Source organism: Sciurus carolinensis, chromosome 10 (genome assembly GCF_902686445.1).
Source record: "Sciurus carolinensis chromosome 10, mSciCar1.2, whole genome shotgun sequence".
In the NCBI taxonomy this organism is placed as follows: domain Eukaryota; kingdom Metazoa; phylum Chordata; class Mammalia; order Rodentia; family Sciuridae; genus Sciurus; species Sciurus carolinensis.
The window spans coordinates 73,787,789-73,808,490 of NC_062222.1; the positions used below are offsets into that span (position 1 = coordinate 73,787,789).

The window sequence follows — 20,702 nt, forward strand, 5'->3', positions numbered from 1 at the left end:
AGTTGGGCCTAATCGCTGGTGTTTTAACAAGTCCTCCAGGTGAAACTGATGCATGGTATAGTTTGAGAAAACTGGTGTAAGGCTTTGGTGCTCAACTTTGGTTGCAAAGGATGGCATCACAGGAGGAGCTTCTAAGACACAGGGACCTTTGAACTGTAATGGTTTGATGTAGGATTTTTGAGTTCACAGTGGTGTGAAAACAATGCACATTCAGTAGAAATTGTACTTCAAATTTTGAATTTTGGCCTTTCCTGGGCCAAGAGGTGTAAGATACTTTGTTGTGATGTTGGGCTATAGCATCAGGGGCTCAGCCACCCCGTCACAAGGGTGAACAACCAATACTCTACAGTGTACTGTGTTGTCAGCATTGTTTGGATATAGGTATTCAATAAATTACATAATATATTCAACACTTTGTTATAAAGTGGGCTTTGTGTTAAATGATTTTGTGGAGATGTAGACTAACGTGTTCTGAGTATAATTAAAGTAGACTAGGCTCAATTTTGGTATTCAGTAGGTAAGTGTAATAAATGCACTTCTTTTTTTTTGGCACTGGGGATTGAACCCAGGGGTGCTTGACCACTGAGCCACGCCCCCAGTCCTTTTTTTTGGGGGGTGCTGGGGATCGAACCCAGGGCCTTGTGCTTACAAGGCAAGCACTCTACCGACTGAGCTATCTCCCCAGCCCCACCCCCCAGTCCTTTTAAAAATATTTTATTTAGAGATAGGGTCTCACTGAGTTGCTTAGGGCCTCACTAAGTTGTTGAAGTTGGCTTTCAACTCTTGATCCTCCTGTCTCAGCCTCCCAAGCCTCTGGGAGGTGTGTGCCACCATTCCTGGTTAAATGCACTTTGACATGATATTTTCAACTTATGATGACTTTAATCATATGCAAACTCATCATAGATCAAGGCGTGTCTGAATACTGGTGGTTGGGCCCCATCCCAGATCAATTAAATCACAATTTCTGGGATTTGGGTCTTTGCAATGTTCCCCAAGTGAATTTAATATTCAATCAGAAATGACAACTACTGACTAGGCCACTGGTTTTCTTTTGTTTAGATTTTGGTTTTTGAGTTTTACTTTTTAATTGAAGAAAATACATATGTACAGAGAAGCACATGAATCACAAGTATGTATCTTGTTAAATTATCACAAGGAGAACATAGCCATGGATCAGTACCTGGGTCACCAAGACATAGACCATTACCTGCACCTTGCAGTCCTCTCGAGTCTCTCCTGACCATTCCCCATGCCCACATCCTCCCCTCTCTTATTCCAGCTTCTAACACCATTGATTTGTTTTGGAGGTCATTATTTTTTTAAAGTGTGGTCTTCAATCATTGAAGGTAAAATCACCTGACATTCCTGATAAAAATCCATATTCCTGGGTCCTACCTCAGATCTTTTGAGTCAGATTCTTTAGGAATGGAAGTAGGAATTTTAAACAAATTCTACTTTTATTCTTTTGCACTAAAATTTGAGAACTGTTAGAATAATCATTACTACAATTTGTTGAGAACCAATGTCATTCTAAGTATTCTTCATATTTGTATCGTATTTAATCCTTACAATAACATTCTGAGATAGATTCTATTATTCTCATTTTTAAAAATTTTTATTATTTTTATTTAGTTTTTAATTTTTTGCAGACTGCATTTTGATTCATTGTACACAAATGGGGTACATAATTTCATTTCTATGTTGTACACAATGTAGATTCATACCATTTGTGTAATCATATTCTCATTTTAAAGACAATTAAACTGAGGCTCTCTGAAGTTAAATGACTTCCAAAGTTATTCTGCTGGTGAGAATTAGGTTTGGTCTCCAGAATCTGAATGCTTAACCAATATCTTATTTTCTTTCTCCTAGGGAAAGCAGGTGAAAAATGCAGACAAATAAAAATAACATTCTTCCATTGCCAACATTTCTTCTTTTAAAAAAATTAATTTGGAATTAGAAAACATTCCATATTTCTGTTGCGAACAGTTCAGGTTTATGGTTCCTTTGGTGTTCTTTCATTTTTCATTCATTGTTTATAATTCCCATGTGAATAAAAAGTATTTTGAGACATAATTAAAACAATTTTTTTTTTAGTTGTCAATGGACCTTTATTTTATTTATTTATAGGCAGTGCTGAAGATTGAACCCAGTGCCTCACACATGCTAGGCAAGCGCTCCACCACCGAGCCACAACCCGAGTCCCCGAGAACATAATTTATTGTTAAAGTTTTAGTGACAATGTGGTGCCCCTATAGGTGGTTTCCTAAAAAAAATGCATTTATTTAGAATAAATAAGTGAATATTGAATAAAGGAATTCAGACAGTTCATATATGGGGTAATTTCTCATAAAAATGGCATCTGTTTTGGAGAGTTGGGGTCACATTAAGATTTGCAGCCCACATTATGTGGGTGCAATATATCTCCTGACCTGTTTGGTGAGAATGTCTATTAGGAAGGCACTGCATTCTCATTTGTATTAAAATTTGTCTTGAAATTTGAAAAACAATACAATCATTGAAACTCTTGGCTGTATCTTTTTAGAGCATGAATTGGCAAACTCTGGGCCCTTGGACCAAATCTAGTACTGCTAGTACTGGAACTATGAATGCTTTTTCCTTTTTTTTTTTAATTTTGAGACAGGGTCTTGCTAAGTTGCTTAGGGCCTCTCTAAGTTGCTGAGGCTGCCCTGGAACTTGAGATTCTCCTGCCTCAGCCTCCTGAGCTAAACTGCTGGGATTACAGGCATGTGCCACCATCCCAGTTGTTTTTTTTTTACATTTTAAGATGTCTGTTAGCCTTCCTGTTAGAATACTTGCTTAATAATTGAGGATATTGTTTCTTGACTTTCAAAACCTAAAATATTTATTGTTTAGTCCTTTATAGGGAAGTTTAATGACCTCTTGGTTAGAAGATCAGTCCAACATTGCAATTTATACCAAATAATGGGGCACAAATAATGGTTTATTTATAATAGAACTCTAAGATACATTTGTTGCATGGGAAGTGTGTGTGTGTGTGTGTGTGTGTGTGAGAGAGAGAGAGAGAGAGAGAGAGAGAGAGAGAGAGAGAGAGAGGGAGAGAGTAGACCAAAGGTCTAGGACCCTCTACTTAATCATATTTGAGTCTGACCCAGTATGGCAGGGTCCAGGCTGATTATCGACTGACCACCAGCCTACTTGAGCATAGCTTCCCTTGAAATTAGGCAGTTATATTAATATCACCCTATGTCACATATCTGTATTTTCAAGAGCCTACTTATTTCCGTCTTGAGAGATCAGTGAGCATTTGACCATCATTCCTATGAAACAGCATAAGATTTCTTCGTCATCTCTTAGACAATCTCAGAGCTTGTGGGGAGAAATAAACTCCAAATTTGCTTTTCTAAACTTCACACGCTATGCATTGTCTCATTTAATCCTCCCAACTTCTCTGTGAGGTATTATTATCTTCCTTTTTCAGAGGAAGAAGTGCAAGACAGAACTTTTCTTAGAGCTCAGGCTCAGATTCCTTAACATGTGATGCCAGGGTAAGGGAAACAAACAGGTGTGGGCAGACACAGAGGAAATCTCTACACTGAGTAATAAGCCAAGAGTGCATTGTTGTCCAAATGTTGAATTTATCCATAAATAGGAAACTCTCTCTTTTTCTGAAATGTGCAAGCAAATTAAAAAACATTCTTCATGCACAGCAGGAATTTTAGCAGCAGATGCTCACATTGCTGCTTGCTGCTTGTTTTCAATTTGTTCTGTGGGCCATGGCGACAGGCCAGCTCTACATGTAGGTAGAAGAGGAAGCTGCCCAAATGCCTGAGTTCTCTATAGCTCCAATGTGGTATTTAGGAATTTGAGGTAAGGAGTCTCCTTCCATTCCCCAATCTTTGCTCACTGATGCTTAACATGCATTTAACAAGGGACAATGACTTTCACTTATTATTTGGAGATTTGCTTCTGAGTAGCAACTCCCCAGTGCTCTCCTACTACCCTATAGCATCCCATATGCCTTAATTCTGGCACTTATCATGATGTACAGACAGGGAATTTGAGATATATTTCCATGTCCCCAGCACTCAGCACAATGTCAGGCCTAAAATAAGTTGCTTATTAGATATTTGTTGAATGAATGAAAGTTTACATTGGTACTTAGTGGTGAAGGACTGATATTAGAACCTTCCCTGATAGTTGGTTCTAACAGGGATGGGTCTGGATCTCAATGGGTAAAGAAGGTGCTCCAGGTGAGGAGGAGAAAACCAGAGAGGAAACTGAGAGTACTGAAACAAACCTCATATTTTTCACAGTTTTCCTTGTGGTCAGCCCTAACTTGACTAGCTGAAAGTGGATCTTTTGAGCAACATGAAAAACATTTCTACACTCATTCTTGTGCAAAATTAACTCCTATGGGTACAAGTCCTTCTAGTGTCCAAAGTGCATAGCATGCTACCTAGGACTGCAATACTAACAACAGTTATGATGCCTTTATTGGATAATGAGTCGTAGCTTAGTACTGCAGTTTTTGTGTGTTGGTTGATATTTTTTCCCTTTTTTCTTCTGTGACTTGATTTTAGGGTTTGAAGTTGGTGGCCATCCACTTCACTGACTTAATGTGTGGTGCCTAGGGAGCCTGTTGTGGAGCAGTGTTGTAGCAAACCTAATAAACTGGAATTACTGGCTCGTCCAAGGCAGACCAGAAGTGCTAGACTAGAAATGCTCAGGAATTTGTCTCTCTAGGAGCAGTCCTCTGCCAATGACTTATAGGACTCTGGAGACAAATATCCCACCCCCTTGCTGGCTGACTGACCTGGGGATTATCAACGCCCACCGCCCGCGGAGGCAATGATAACACGTACGCTTCTTTTTCACACGAACAAAAAAGCCCAAAAGACAAAGACCAACGAACAATGAACAACGAACAACGAACAACGACCAACGACCAACGAACAATGACAATTATTCGAGAAAGTGTCTGGGTTATATAGCAAGCATAAGCCAATCAGAATTCTGAGACAAGAATCACCTCATATACAGCAGCCAATCAGAGTTCTGAGATAAGAATCACCTCATATACAGCAGCCAATCAGAGTTCTGAGATATTAGCCTATCAAGGATCAGTTTACAGCAGCCAATCAGAGTTACTTATAAGTACGGCTTATTCTGGCAAGCTGCCAGGCGCCATCTTAGAGATCAGGCCAGGGTGCGGCTCTGGGGCCCTCAGAGCCCGCCCCTGACATCTCCCCCTTATTCTTTAAAAAAAAAAAAAAAAAAAAAGATGACTTGGGACCATGCCTGTCTTAGGTTGTCCATGGCAAATTACATCCTTACCCGTCATTGGAATTCTGACCTCCAGGCGTCAGAACCCTGTCTTAGGTTGGTATGCATTTCCACGGATCTTACCCGTCTTTGACTACTGGTCCAGCATGCTTAGCCATACTTGGGGGGATGTGCCTGTCTCAATGGCTGTCAAAGCCTGTACTATAGCCCGTCGATGACGTCAGGCATCTTGGCGAACTCTGATTTGGCTGCATATAACATATCCCTAAGCAGATAATAATCAGAACAGCTACTGTTCCAGCCCACTGTTATGTCAATTCCAGGGCTTTAGATAACAAAGAGAACATTTTGGATACCGATGCAACTTGAACCCTGGTGGCATTGATTGAGTATTTCAGCTCGTAGCTGACTGGTTTTTAGATAACATAGCCGCAGAGCTAAGGTTATTATAAGCAATAGGGGTGACACACACTGCTCTTAAAGGATAAACACATCCCAGTCCCAAAAGTTCTTGCAAGATATCCACTTGTTCTTGTAGTAAGTCCACTCTTTGATTTATAAAGAGTATGCCTGCTGTTAGATGTTGGTTTAGGGTCTCTTTAGTCTGTAAGGCTGTAGCTGTATTTTCGGCCAAGTGATTGTTGTTGCTGTCTGTATGGTTGTATCAATGCTGCGGTTGCGGCTGCTACCGTGGCGACCACGGCCGCTGTGATGCCAAAATCTCTTCTGTTTCTTGATAATAGCACTGGCAGTTCTGTATCTGTAACAAAGACTGGGACTGGTAGGAAGGTAGGAATATGCATTAAGACTGCCCGTGAGAACCTAGAAGCATTCCAACATTGAGAGAGATTGAGAGAAACATCTTTTTTGTTTGTTAGCAGAAACATAAAGGGGGAAAAAACACAAACTGGCTTAGGTGGAAACGTAATATTTCTGGTCCTCCTAAGAGAGCAAAGAAAGGTTGTAAGTTAGTATATCCTGAGGTCGAAGTGAAGAGTAGCCAGCTGTCAGAAGGACTGACACGTCTCATGCCTAAATGAACATCATTATTTGTAAAATTATCATTAAAATTGGGAGTGAAGAAGAACCCTTGTTGAACAGGAGAAGCTGGTATAGGCAATCCTGTAGAAGCATTAGTGCTAAATATGGGAGGGAATAAAGAGGAGGTATTAGTTAAAGGCAGAGGATATGACCAAGCTCTAACTATAGCCCATAAGTTCTGAGTCTGGCTGTCCAGTTGTGTCCTTATTGTTGTCACTCTCATGTTGTATTGTTCTGGTCAGTCTCTCAGGAATCCAGACCGGAGTTTGTTGATCCTGTGGAAAGACACAAACAGATCCTCAGACCCAACGTAAGACGGGATCCGGACCTTTCCATGCTCCAGTTAACACGTCCTTCCATCGCACCCAATGCTGTGGAGCAGGGCTGGGCGAGGTGTGACGGTCGGCAGCTGAGCGCCCATCATTGTCAAGAGTTTAAAAATTTAGAATAAAAAGAGCTAGTTTAACTTATCTTTGGGGGATCTAAAGGAGACCCCTTATTCCCCCTTTTTGTTTTATTAAACAATTTTTTAGGGTAAGGTGGGTTCTTTCTACAATACCTTGACCTTGTGGATTATAAGGAATTCCGGTAATTAATTGTATATTGAATGTGTCTGCAAACTGTTTGAAACTTTTAGATGTATAGGCAGGTCCATTGTCTGTCTTAATGATTTTTGGAATGCCCCAACAGGCAAAGGCTTGTAAACAATGTTGAATGACATTGGAAACCTTTTCTCCAGATAATGCAGAAGCCATAATAAGTCCTGAACTGGTATCAGTAGACACATGTACATATCTGAGATTATCAAATTCTAATATATGAGTTACATCCATTTGCCATATATGATTTGGCAAAAGACCTCGCGGATTAACTCCAATTGACTGTACCGGGATAAGGGGTGCACAGTGTTGACAGTTTTTGACTATCTGTCGAGCAAGGTGTTTTGGGATTTGAAATTTTCTTACTAAGGTAGTAGAATTAACATGAAATTTGTCATGGAAAAGTTTTGATTGTTCTTCCACAGAAAACACAAAGGAAGATCTAGTAGCCAAATCTACAATAGTATTTCCTTTAGATAAAGGTCCTGGCAAATTAGTGTGGGCCCTGATATGTCCCACATAGAAAGGTTCACAACATTGAAGGATTAGTTTTTGTAGACTAGAAAAATAAGGAGCAATAGTAGAATGTGGAGAGATATAAGGTACTGTTTCCAAAACAGATAAAGAGTTGACAATATAATAGCTGTCCGTTAATAGGTTAAAAGGCACATTATTTAATAATTTGAAAGCCATAGTTACTGCAGCCAATTCGGTAACTTGAGCGGAGTGGGGTTGAATAATGAGAGTATAGACTTTGTCATTGATGAGAACAGCCCCAACTCCATTTTTAGATCCATCAGTAAAAACGGTTGTACAATTTTTTATGGGATTAGATCTAGTGACTTTAGGGAAAATGATGGGAGTATTTTTACAGAATTGGATCCAAGGATGTTTGGGGTAATGATTATCAAAAGTTGCAGTAGTGGTACAATAGAGTACAGTCCAATCTGAATCATTATTTATTAGCCATGATAGTTGATTGACAGTATATGGAGTAATAATGGTTGTTGGTTGTACACCAAAGGTGGTGATACATGTTTCTATGCCTTTGAGTACTAGCTGAGCCATAGCGGTAGGATAGGACTGTAACATTTTTGTAGGAGAACTAGAGAGATGAATGCTTTGTAGTGGACCACCTTGCCATAAAACACCTGAGGGGCTATGACTCTCAGGAAAAATAATCAACATTAATGGCTGTGACGGATCACAGCGAACTATCTGACAAGATTGTAACTGTTCTTGAACCAATTGTATAGCCCTTTTTGCTTCAGGGGTTAGACTTCTACTAGAATTTAAATCAGGGTCACCTTTAAGGATGTCAAATAAAGGCTTTAACTCTCCTGTAGATAATTTTAAATAAGGTCTGATCCAATTGACATCTCCTAATAATTTTTGATTATCATTTAGGGTTTTTAATTGTTCTGTTCTGATAGTAAGCTTTAAAGGTTGGACTGTAGTAGCAGACAGTTTTGTTCCTAGATAATGTTGTAGTTCTCCTGTTTGTAATTTTTCTGGTGCTATGGTTAATCCCCAAAAACTTAATTTTTCAGTCATGAACTGTAATGCCTGTGTTAGAATGTCTCTATCTTTATGACATATTAATATGTCATCCATATAATGATAGATAAGCAATTCCCAAAAGTTATTTCGAGTGGTTTTTAAAGCTTTATCTACATATATTTGGCACATTGTAGGGCTATTGGCCATGCCCTGAGGCAACACTATCCATTCATATCTTTGATCGGGTTGTGAATGATTTATGGCAGGCAGAGTGAAGGCAAATCTCCAACAATCCTTTTTATGGAGGGGAATGGAGAAAAAACAGTCCTTTAAGTCTAATATAAAGGTGGGCCAGTGTTTAGGTAAAGCTGAGACTAATGGTAACCCACATTGGATAGGTCCCATAGGATACATTTGATTATTAATGGCCCGAAGATCATGTAATAACCTCCATTTTCCTGATTTTTTTCTTAATGACAAATATTGGAGTATTCCAGGGAGAGGTAGAGGGTTGCAGGTGACCCGCATTAAGTTGCTCCCGTACTAATTCATGAGCAGCCTCTAGTTTTTCCTTAGTGAGGGGCCACTGTGGTACCCAACAAGGCTTATCATCTTTCCATACTAATGGGATGGTGTTATCTACAGTGGCCCCTAGGAAAAACCCAATCCTGAAGTATCATTTTTTGGAGCAGGTAGAGGGACAGGTTGGACCATACCTTGTTGTAGTTTTCCTAAACCTTTGTTTTCTTTATACCCCATTTTTTGTAACATATCTTTTACTGGAGTTCCTTGATAGATTATATCAGTAGTAAGTTTCATGTCCATTTGTTGTAAAACATCTCTACCCCATAGGGAAATAGGCAAGTTACACACATATGGTTGGAAAACTCCAGAATGTCCTTCCTCATCTTTCCAAGGCAGAGTAGATGCACTTTGAGAGGGACTGTGAGCTATTCCCAGCCCCCTAAGAGTCTGATTTGCAGTAACAAGTGGCCAGTGTTTGGGCCAATCAAGAGCACTGATGATACTTTTATCAGCCCCTGTATCTAAAAGTCCTAACATTTGAACCCCACCTACCTTAAGTTTTAAGAGTGGTCTTTCACCTAAACCCAGGGTAAGGCAGGCCATAGGGTCTCCAGTGGATCCAAATCCTTGTTTATCTCTTATTATACCTTCACTAGGCCAGAGAGAATGCTGACTAGGTAAAATGAGCATTTGAGCAATACGATCACCTGGAGAGATAACCGTAACACCTTTTGGGGAAGACACTAAGATTTTTACCTTGCCCTCACAGTCAGAGTCTATTACTCCAGGATGTACTATTAACCCCTTTAGAGCGGTGGAGCTTCTGCCTAATAATAACCCTACACTATCTTTTGGTATGATCCCATCCCAGTCTGAATCTACTGTTTGTACTCCCATCTCTGGGGTTAAGACCAATCTGGTGGTGGCACGGATGTCCAATCCTGCACTTCCTGTTGTTGCTCTGCGCACCTCCCGTTCTCTGTTGGGGGATACCATTGTCGAGGCACCTGCTGAATGACCCCGTATATTTGTTGTGGGCCCCGGGGTGGGCCCAGTCTCCCGTTTTTTTGAAATCGAGGATTAGGGCCTAAGAAATTTCCCTCTTTGTCTCTCATAGATTGACAGACACTACTCCAATGATTGCCCTTTTTACAACGGGGACATAAGCCAGGTCCGGTGTTAGGTTGTGGAACTTTATTACAATTTGCTCGCATTTGTCCCATTTGGCCACAGGCAAAGCAAGAACCCATTGATCCTTTGCTTCTCTTATGAGGATGGGGTGGATTAGACTGGGCCTGAGAAATGGCTGCCGCTAGTACTTGACTTTGTCTTTCTATGGCAGCGGCAAACATATTGCCCTGACCAGTAGCATCATTAATATCCCTGCACACCTTTAGGTATGTTGAAAGATCTTTACTTTTCCATGGTCTTATAGCCTCTTTGCACCATTTGTTGGCTTGTTCATACGCCAATTGTTTTATAAGAGGCATAGCTTGATCTGCATCTCCAAAGATGCGAGAGGCTGTTTGAATCAATCTATCCACAAAATCTGCATAAGGTTCATTGCTGCCTTGAATGACTTTAGACAATTGACCCTGCAAGTCACCAGTGCCTTGTAATGTCTTCCATGCCCTAGTAGCAGCAGTAGCCACTTGTGCATACGCTCCTGGATGATACTGTATTTGAACTTGTAAATTATCATAAGGACCTGTGCCCATGAGCATGTCTAAGTTCCATTGAGGATTGCCTGTAGCTGCATTACGCCTGGCAGTATCTGAAGATATCTCTTGCCAAGACATCTTCCACATAAGATATTGCCCACCGGAAAGAGTGGCTCTTGTCAAATTAATCCAGTCCTGGGGTGTCAAATTTAAACTGGTTATGGTTTCTACCAGGGCGATCGTAAAAGCAGCCTGTGGACCATATGTACTGACTGCCTCTTTTAACTGTTTAACAAGTTTAAAATCTAATGCCTGATGATATCTTTGATTTTGAGAATCTTCAAAAACAGGATACGCTGCCGATCCCAAATGACTCCACTCCCTCCGCGTTTTTTCATAAGGTGGCGGAGGAGGAGGAGGCTCAGGAGGCGCAGTAGGTGTCAGAGAGCGTTCCTCCTTGAGCGTCCATTTTTGAACATATTTAGCTAGTTCCTCTCCTGATAGTTCCCCTTCAGAGTTACTTCCCGATTCTTGTATTTTTTTGAGAACGGCATGAGCGTTCCTCTTTTATCTCCTCTAAAACTTGACTTCCCTCTGTAAAGGGCTCAACAAATTTGTCCTTATTTGTGTCTAGACACCCTCTCACTAAAGACCATATAGCCATAGTTCCAACAGGCAGTGGATCTTGTCGATCTGCCCTATGAAGATCCTCTCCAAGATGTTCCCACTGTGGAATATTTAATAATCCTTCATCTAAAAACCAAGGAGCTACCTTCTCTATTGTATCTAAGAATGTTCTAGCAGTTTTGATTTTTAAAGGTGTACCATTGGCCTTAAGCAGTTCCCGTAAGGGTTGTTGCATACGAACTTTTGATATTTCAGACCCCATCTTGTATAATGTAAGCCGTGTTCCGCGTGCTTATCTAGTCCTTGAACCGCCTTTTGCTTAGTTCACTGTTTTTGGACCGCTTTCCGCTTAGTCCAGGGTGTAGCCGCCTTTCGCGTGCTACTTTCACTTTAATACCTTCAATGTGGACCGCCTTTCGCGTGCTACTTTCACTTTAATACCTTCAATGTGGACCACCTTTCGCTTAGTCCAGGGTGTAGCCGCCTTTCGCGTGCTACTTTCACTTTAATACCTTTAATGTGGACCGCCTTTCGCTTAGTCTGGATAGTCGCGTACCGCGAACGTCAAGGCTGCCTTTCACTTGTTTATTTTTGGCCTTTTTATAACCGGTTTAACTTGTTAAAATTTTAGAATATCTTACCTTGTTTTCTTACTTATCCTTGTAAAGTTTTCATTCCCGGGTTTCGGCACCACTTATCAACGCCCACCGCCCGCGGAGGCAATGATAACACGTACGCTTCTTTTTCACACGAACAAAAAAGCCCAAAAGACAAAGACCAACGAACAATGAACAATGAACAATGAACAACGAACAATGAACAATGACCAACGAACAATGACAATTATTCGAGAAAGTGTCTGGGTTATATAGCAAGCATAAGCCAATCAGAGTTCTGAGGCAAGAATCACCTCATATACAGCAGCCAATCAGAGTTCTGAGATATTAGCCTATCAAGGATCAGTTTACAGCAGCCAATCAGAGTTACTTATAAGTACGGCTTATTCTGGCAAGCTGCCAGGCGCCATCTTAGAGATCAGGCCAGGGTGTGGCTCTGGGGCCCTCAGAGCCTGCCCCTGACAGGGATGAGTTTTTTTTTTTTTCTGTTTCCCAGAATGTCTCCATGGAGTTAAGCTCTAGTGGCTGCTTTGGTATCACACCCTTTTCTGACTGTCCCATCCCTCTTTCACTTTCCACTTACCCACTGGAGATGGTGCCTTCTATGCTTCCCCCCAAACTTCTTGCATTTGAATTGTTAACATAGGGTCTGTTGAAAGAATGAATGACAGGGGAATCCAAGGTCATTGGGAACCTAAAAATTTTAAATAGTGGGTTTTATGTAGTAGACACTGGGATTTTGTGATTATCATTTAAAAACTGCTCTGTGTAAGACATAACAAGGAAAGAAAACTATAGACCAACATCCCAGATGAACTTAGATGCAAAAATCCTTAATAAAATATTAGCAAATCATGTTCAACAATATATTAAGAGGATTGTATATCCATGACCAAGTTGGTTTTATCCTAGAGATACAAGGATGGTTTAACATACACAAATCAATAAATGTAATTCATCACATAATTGGACAAAATTCGCTTAGTCATCTCAATAGATTCCAAGAAGGCCTTTGATAAAATTTAGCAGCCATTCCTGATAAAAATGCTGAATAATCTAGGGATGGAAGTAGCCTACCTCAACATCATAAAGGCTATATATGAAAAACCCAATAGTAAACCTCATAGTAAATGGAGAAAAACTGAAAGTGTTTCTTTAAAATCTGGAACAAGACTAGAACTCTCACTACTCTTATTTAATATAGAGTGAGAAATTTCAGCCAGAGCAATTAGGCAAGAGAAGGAAATAAAAGGAATATAAATAGGAAAGGAAAAAGTCAAAATATCACTGTTTGCAGATGAGATGATCCTATACTTAGAAGATTAAAAAAACCCCACAAAACTCCACCAAAAGATTTCTAGAGATAATAAACAAATTTGGCAAAGTAGCAGGTTACAAAATCAACATACAAAAGTCAATAACTTTTCTATATACCAACAATGAATTTGCTGAGAAAGAAATCAGGAAAACAATCCCATTCACAATGGCCACAAAGAAGATAAAATACTTAGGATAAATCAATCAAGAAACAGCTTTACAATAAAAACTATAGAACATTGAAGGAAGAAATTGAAGAAGACGTCAGAAGATGGAAAAATCTCCATGTTCATAGATAGGCAGAATCAATATTTTTAAAATGACCATACTACCAAAAGCAATATACACATTCAATGCAATCCTCATCAGAATACCAATAGCATCTTCACAGAACTAGAAAAAATAGTCCTAAAATTCACTTGGAAGAAAAAGAAACTGAGAATAGCCACAACAAATTCAGAGCCAAAAAACAGTGCTGGAAGCATCACAATACCTGACTTCAGATTATACTACAGAGCTATAGTAGCAAAAACTGCATGGTACTGGCATAAAAACAGACATAGACCAATGGTACAGAATAGAAGACACACAGACAAACATATCTATAATCATCTGATCCTTGACAAAGGTGCCAAAAACATGCATTGGAGAAAAGACAACCTTTTGATAAATAGTGCTAGGAAAACTGGTTATCCATATGAAGAAGAGTGAAACTAGATCTTCATCTCTCACTCTGCACAAAAATTGACTCAAAATGGATCAAAGACCTAGGAATTAGACACACAGATCCTAGTAGAAAAACAGAGTCAACACTCTAGCATATAGGTACAGGCAATGACTTTCTCAATACAATCCCTAAAGCTTGGGAAATAATGCCAAGAATTAATGGGACACATCCTATTAAAAACCTTCTGCACTGCAAAGGAAATGATTAGAAATATGAAGAGAAAACCTATAGAATGTGAGAAAATTTTTGCTAGCTGTTCTGACAGAGGATTAATAGCCAGAATATATAAAGAACTCAAAAAACCTAATGCCAAAGAAGCAATTATTCCAAATAATAGGAAAATGAACTAAGTAGATGTTTCTCAAAAGAAGAAAAACAATTGGTCAACAAATATGTGAAAAAAATGTTCAATCAATTAGGAAGCTAGGAAAATAATCAAAACTACCCTGAGATTTCATCTCACATCAGTCAGAATGTCAGTTATCAAGAATATAAATAATAAGTGCTGGAGAAGATGTGGAGAAAAAGGAACACTTTTACACTGCTGGTAGGATTGTAAATTAGTACAACCCTATGGAAATCAGTATGATGGTTCCTCAAAAGACTAGGCATGGAACCACCATATGACCCAGCTATGCCTCTCCTTGGTATTTATTCTAAAGAATTTAAGTCATCATTCTGTAGCGATACATGCATACTCATGTTTATAGCAGCACAATTTACAATAGCCAAACTATGGAACCAGCCTTGGTGTCCCTCAATGGATGAAGGGATAAGGAAAATGTGGTATTAATACACAAAGGAGATTTATTCATTCAAAAAGAAGAATGAAATTATATTATTTGCAGGAAAATTGATGGAACTTGAGATCATTATGTTAAGTAAAATAAACCAAACTCAGAAGGTCAAGGGTTGTATGCTTTCTCTTATATGTGGAAACTAGAGAGGGAAAAGAAAAAAAAGGTGGTGGTGGGGATCTCATTAAAACCAAAGGGAGCTGAGTGCAGTGGTGCCCACCTGTAATCCCAGCAGCTTGGGAGGTTGAGGCGGAAGGATGGCGAGTTCAAAGCCAGCCTCAGCAAAAGTGAGACGCTAAGCAACTCAGTGAGAACCTGTCTCTAAATAAAATACAAAATAGGACTGGGGATATGGCTTAGTGGCCAAGTGACCCTGAGTTCAATTCCCAGTACCCCACCCCCCCAAAAAAAATCAAAGGGAGATCAGTGGAGGAAAGGAACTAGAGAGCGAGAAGAGCAGAGGGAGAGGGGAATTTTGGGGAGTAATATTGGCCAAATTATATTGTTATATTGTGTATTGTGTGCATGTATGAATATGTAACAATAAATCCCATCAGTATGTACAACTATAATGCACCAAAAATGTAGAAAAAACCCCCTTCTCTCTCTCTCTCTCTCTCTGTATGTGTGTGTGTTTGCTCAGTGAGGGATGGAGGGACAGGGATGAGGGTGTATGGATTTCCCTTGACATTTGACTTCCCTGGCTCACTATGGGCTATTAATTTATCGGTGTTTAGAGGCTGAGAGTCATTCTTGTCTACAAGTAATTGCATCATTCAGGAAAATCTCCTCTGCTTCAAATGGAGTCCTTTGTGACCAGCCTATTCATCAGTTCGGGCACTGCTGATATTGATGGCATTGCTCAGGAGCACCGTGTCAGAAAAGCTCAGGTGACAGCCATTTAGCTTGCATTTCCTTCAGGTACAATCCCTTTGCCCTTGTTTCATGCACTTCCTTTTCCTCACTGGCAGGGTTCAGCACAACTGTAGGACAGTAGAGCATTTAGGTGAGGCAGCTCTGCTCAGTGCCATGCATCTCCCTGAGTTACATGGTGTAGCCTGCAACCCTGTAGTATGGGGCATAATAAGACAACAGTGTCAGAGCATTATGAAAGTGTCAGGATGATGAATTTACTGTAACAGTATCACCATTGGCAGCACACATAATTCAGTATATCTCAATCAGTCATTTTCCATGGTCGTGCATTGTGTGGAATCAGCTGCTTTTTTTTTTTTTTTTTTTTTCCATTCTGAGGGATGCTTATAATGGTGGCGAGAGGCTAGAGTAGGTAATAATTTTGGATACTCATGTTTGAGTTAACTTGTTGGCGGGAGACAGGGGGCTGTATTGTGTGTGTGTCTAAGAAGAGTGGGAGGGAAAGAAAGAAGTGTGAGAGTGGCGACTGAGAAAGGAGATGAAAGAATTATTATTAAACATTTCAGGCCTTGGAGTAAGAGTCTTTCTTAGGCCAGTTAGGAAACTTATACAGAATAAGTCCTCTCAAGGTTAACTTGCTCAAACTTGAGCAAAATGGAAGCTATTTGCAGGCTCTACTTGGATATTGACTTGAAGAATTATCTGATATCTCATGCATTTCTCCATTGCTTTCTGCTGTGACATGGATCCTTAGCCACCCTGTGACTGCTGGTCCCTCCCTGGAACCCTCACACATATCTCACTGGTACTCCGCTGCTTCCCTCCACAGGGATGAGGCATCCTCCCCACTCTACCACCAGCACCTCGCCAGGACTATGAGTGTTTCTGACTTTCTTGACTGAAAAGTTGGGGTGCAATTAAAGGAAATTAAAGGGTATGAATTGAAGAGTTAAATCTATGAGATAAATATGACCTTTTAGAGGACTTACATGGAAAACATGTAAGAAATTAACCACTTCACAGTGGGATACCACCCACAAATAGGCTGAATAATGTCCAAAGATATCAGATCCTAATCCCCCAAATCCATAAATTTTACATTGTAAAGAAAAGAAAAAGTCTTTGCAGATGTGATTAAGCTGAAGACTTTTATTTTTATTGGTACTTGAATTGATCCCAGGGCCTTGTGCCTACCAGGCAAGTACCACTGATCTTTATCCCCAGCCCTTATTGAATGATCTTAACCTGAAGAGATTATCCTGTGTCATCCACGTGGGTCCTGAATCCATTCACAGGAATTTTTCTACGAGAGACAGAGAGAAAGAGAGAAAGAGGAAAGAGATTTTGAGATTATACACAGAGGAGAAAGTGGCGTGAAGATGGAGGCCTGCCAGAGAGTGAGGGGATTTCATATGGGGTTGTACATTCTAATGTAATTGAATTTGTCAGTCCTTTTTCTTAAGATTTGGTCTTTTGTATCTTATTTGAGAAATCCTTTCCTATCCTTAGATCATAAAAATATACTACTATATTTTCCTATAATACTTTTAGGGTTTTAAAGATATTTATGTGGATTTTAGTCTTCATACAATATAAAATAGGAATATAAATTATATATATATATATGTATATATAAGTATACACACATATATTTCATTTGGAGCTCATTAACCTATCATTATTTAATTTAATATAATATAACCTGTGTTTATATATGTTCACATATGTGTGTGAGTATATATATATGTATACTCACATGAATATGTGTGTTTGTGTGTATAAACAGATATTTTACCATATATAAAGTGTCTGTCCTGTTCCATTGACCCCTTTGTCTGATTCTGCTCCAATACTACAGCTTTCATAATTACAGCATAATAATAGTAAGCCTTGATGTCTAGAAGAGTCAAATTTCCTTCCTCTTCTACCTTTTAAAATGATGTTGGCTATCTTTGGCCAGTTACCATATTTTTGCAGGATTTAATATAATTGAGACTATATTGTGCATATGATTTTATAACCTGTATTTTTTACTTGATACTCTAAACATTTTCAAATGTTATTAACACTGTTGATATTCAAAACAACACATAATGTTTTTCTGTGTCCTGCATCATATTTTTTAACCTTTCCATATTGCTGGATATTATTTTATTTTCAATTTTTTTATTATAAATGGTAGTACCACAATCAACATCTTGTGCATAAAGTTTTTCTTCTATTTTTAGGGTTATTACACTAGAATATATTCTTAGAATATAACTGAATATAATTGACAATTTTATTTATTTTTTATTTTTTTGTGGTGCTGGGGATTTGAACCTAGGGCCCTGTGCTTGCAAGGTAAGCACTCTACCAACTGAGCTATATCCCCAGCCCTTGACAATTTTATTTTTAAAAGAATTTTACATTCTCAGGAATTTTTGAACCTGTACATTTAATGAGGTATTCATTAGCAAGGGATACTCTAATTTTTTAAATGGAAGATAAACTCATTATATTTAAAAATTATGCCTCTAGCTGACTCTGCAAAGAGAAAATTTTCTAAAGACTGAGCAGTGCTCCTAAGTACTGAAGAAGGAATGAAGGAACTAACTAATTTTATGGGGGTGATGTTTGAAGAAGGGGAAAAGAAGAGGGACTTTAAGAAATCAGTCTCCAAGTGGCCCTTCTGATTTGGTGTCAGGAATGAGGATGTTTCTATTGACTTCACTAGATGTGCCCTTGTTCCTTCCTCATGTCCCCTGATTTCATATGCAGATTTTAAAATATAGTGACTTTTTGACAGATTATTTAAATCCTAGTGAGGTGGAACAGCATTCAGATTGTTTATAATGACTATCATCAGTAGCAAATTAGTTTAGCCTGTCTCAGTTTATTCTCTTTGACAGCTTTATGTTTTTTTTTCACACCATAAAGACTGAAAAGAAAAACTGTGTAAGAGAACTTGTTTTGTTGCCATTTAATAATTTTAATAATAAAAATGATCAAGAATATGTTTAGGACCTTGTCTGACCACAAAAGGAAGATGAACTTGAAAGATGAAACTAGAGTTTTCTTTTTTTTAAGTAGGTTTGCTTTACTATTTTTATGTCCCATATGTTGGTTTCTTTTCTCAGTTGAATTCTGTTAAATTTATATTTGTCTAGAAAGGAAATTTTAGAAATAGACAAATCATGGTAATTGCAAATCATCCATGTTTGCTTTGATTTTAGATATAATGTCTGTGATCCTATGTCTTCTAGCCACAAGTTTAACAAATTTCGCACTTTTACCTATTACTGCAATTAAAAGATTAAAAGTAATTTTAATGTAGCTACAAATTTGCTTCTCGATGATCTGCTTGGGTGCTACCCTTCTTGTGATATCCCAGAGATATTTTGTTCTAGGCCTGTCTGTTTCATCAGCTTCTAGTCAGTGTTTCTAAATTTAGTAATGTTGGTAATGTTAGAAGCATAAAATGGACCCAACAAGAGAGAGGGATCTCTTCATAGGAAGCATATTATAAATCTCTTCCACTAATCTGGTTCCACAAACAGAATGTGGGTGACTCTTTGGGGTAGACATTTACCAGCACAGGAAAGCAACCATCACCAAGTCCACATGCATGAGAGGCAGCATGGTTAAGAGGTTGACAGAGGGGCTGCTGGACCAAAGACTGCCTGGGTTTGTATCCTGTCGCCCCTGCACGCCAGCTGTGTGATCGTGATCAAGTCTTTTCATCTCTCTGTACTGTCAGTTCCTTCATCTGTAAGTGAAGTTGAAAGATTAAAGAATTAACATGTGTATATTGTCTTGAATTTACAATGTCATGAGAATGTGAGAACAGTGTATGTCCATGTTGACATGTAAAGAAAATGAATTCTGCCCTGCTCCCTTGGGAAAGCTCTTTGAAGCAGAAAACAAACTTTGTTTTTAAAACCTCCTTCCTATCTCTCAAAGAAATAAATAGAACAAAGCAAACATCTTGACTCTCTCTCTTTCTTAATGACATAGATAGCTAAGGGACTACTCTGAGATTTCAAATGAAGATTTTTTTTTCTTATATTGCCTTCATAGAGTCAAGACTTCTGCTTTTAAATTTTGCAGTTTACTATAGGTAACTAAAAGTCTATTCTCCATTTCTAATAGTAGTACGTGTCACTGTAAAATATGTAGAATATTGTAATGTGATAATATACATGGTTGAGACATTGCTTTTATTGTCTAAAATTATGAAAAGTATTTAAAGTTTTAACTCTACAAGATTTTTCAAATAGTATTTTTTTTTATTGTAAACATATGGGATACATGTTGTTTCTCTGTTTGTACATGGAGTAAAGGCATACCATTTGTGTAATCATAAATTTACATAGGGTAATGTTGTTTGATTCATTCTGTTATTTTTTCCCTTCCCCCACCCCCTCCCACCCCTCTTTTCCCTCTATACAGTCCTTCCTTCCTCCATTCTTGCCCCCCTCCCTAACCCTAACTCTAACCCTAACACTAACCCCTCCCACCCCCCATTATGTGTCATCATCCACTTATCAGCAAGATCATTTGTCCTTTGGTTTTTTGAGATTGGCTTATCTCACTTAGCATGATATTCTCCAGTTTCATCCATTTGCCTGCAAATGCTATAATTTTATCATTCTTTATGGCTGAGTAATATTCCATTATATATATATACCACATTTTCTTTATCCATTCATCAATTGAAGGACATCTAGGTAGGTTCCACAATCTGGCTATTGTGAACTGAGCAGCTATGAACATTGATGTGCCTGTACCTCTGTAATATGCTGATTTTAAGTCCTTTGGGTATAGGCCAAGGAGTGGGATAGCTGGGTCAAATGGTGGTTCTATTCCAAGTTTTCTAAGGAGTCTCCACACTGCTTTCCAGAGTGGCTGCACTAATTTGCAGCCCCACCAGCAGTGTACCTTTCTCCCCACATCCTCGCCAACACCTGTTGTTGCTTGTATTCTTGATAATCGCCATTCTTTAGCTATTCTGGGTTTCTAATTGGGGTGAGATGGAATGTTAGGGTGGTTTTGATTTGCATTTCTCTTATTACTAGAGATGTTGAACATTTTTCCATATGTTTGTTGATTGCTTGTAGATCTTCTTCTGTGAAGTGTCTATTCATTTCCTTAGCCCCTTTGTC

At 38.9% G+C, this 20,702-nt stretch overlaps 1 non-coding gene across 1 annotated transcript; it reads right to left on the reverse strand.

The window, feature by feature from the left end:
• Positions 1-609: 609 nt before the first annotated feature.
• On the reverse strand, positions 610-683 carry Trnat-ugu (transfer RNA threonine (anticodon UGU)). Its single transcript has one exon. It is a non-coding gene; the product is annotated as a tRNA-Thr (tRNA).
• Positions 684-20,702: the final 20,019 nt, after the last annotated feature.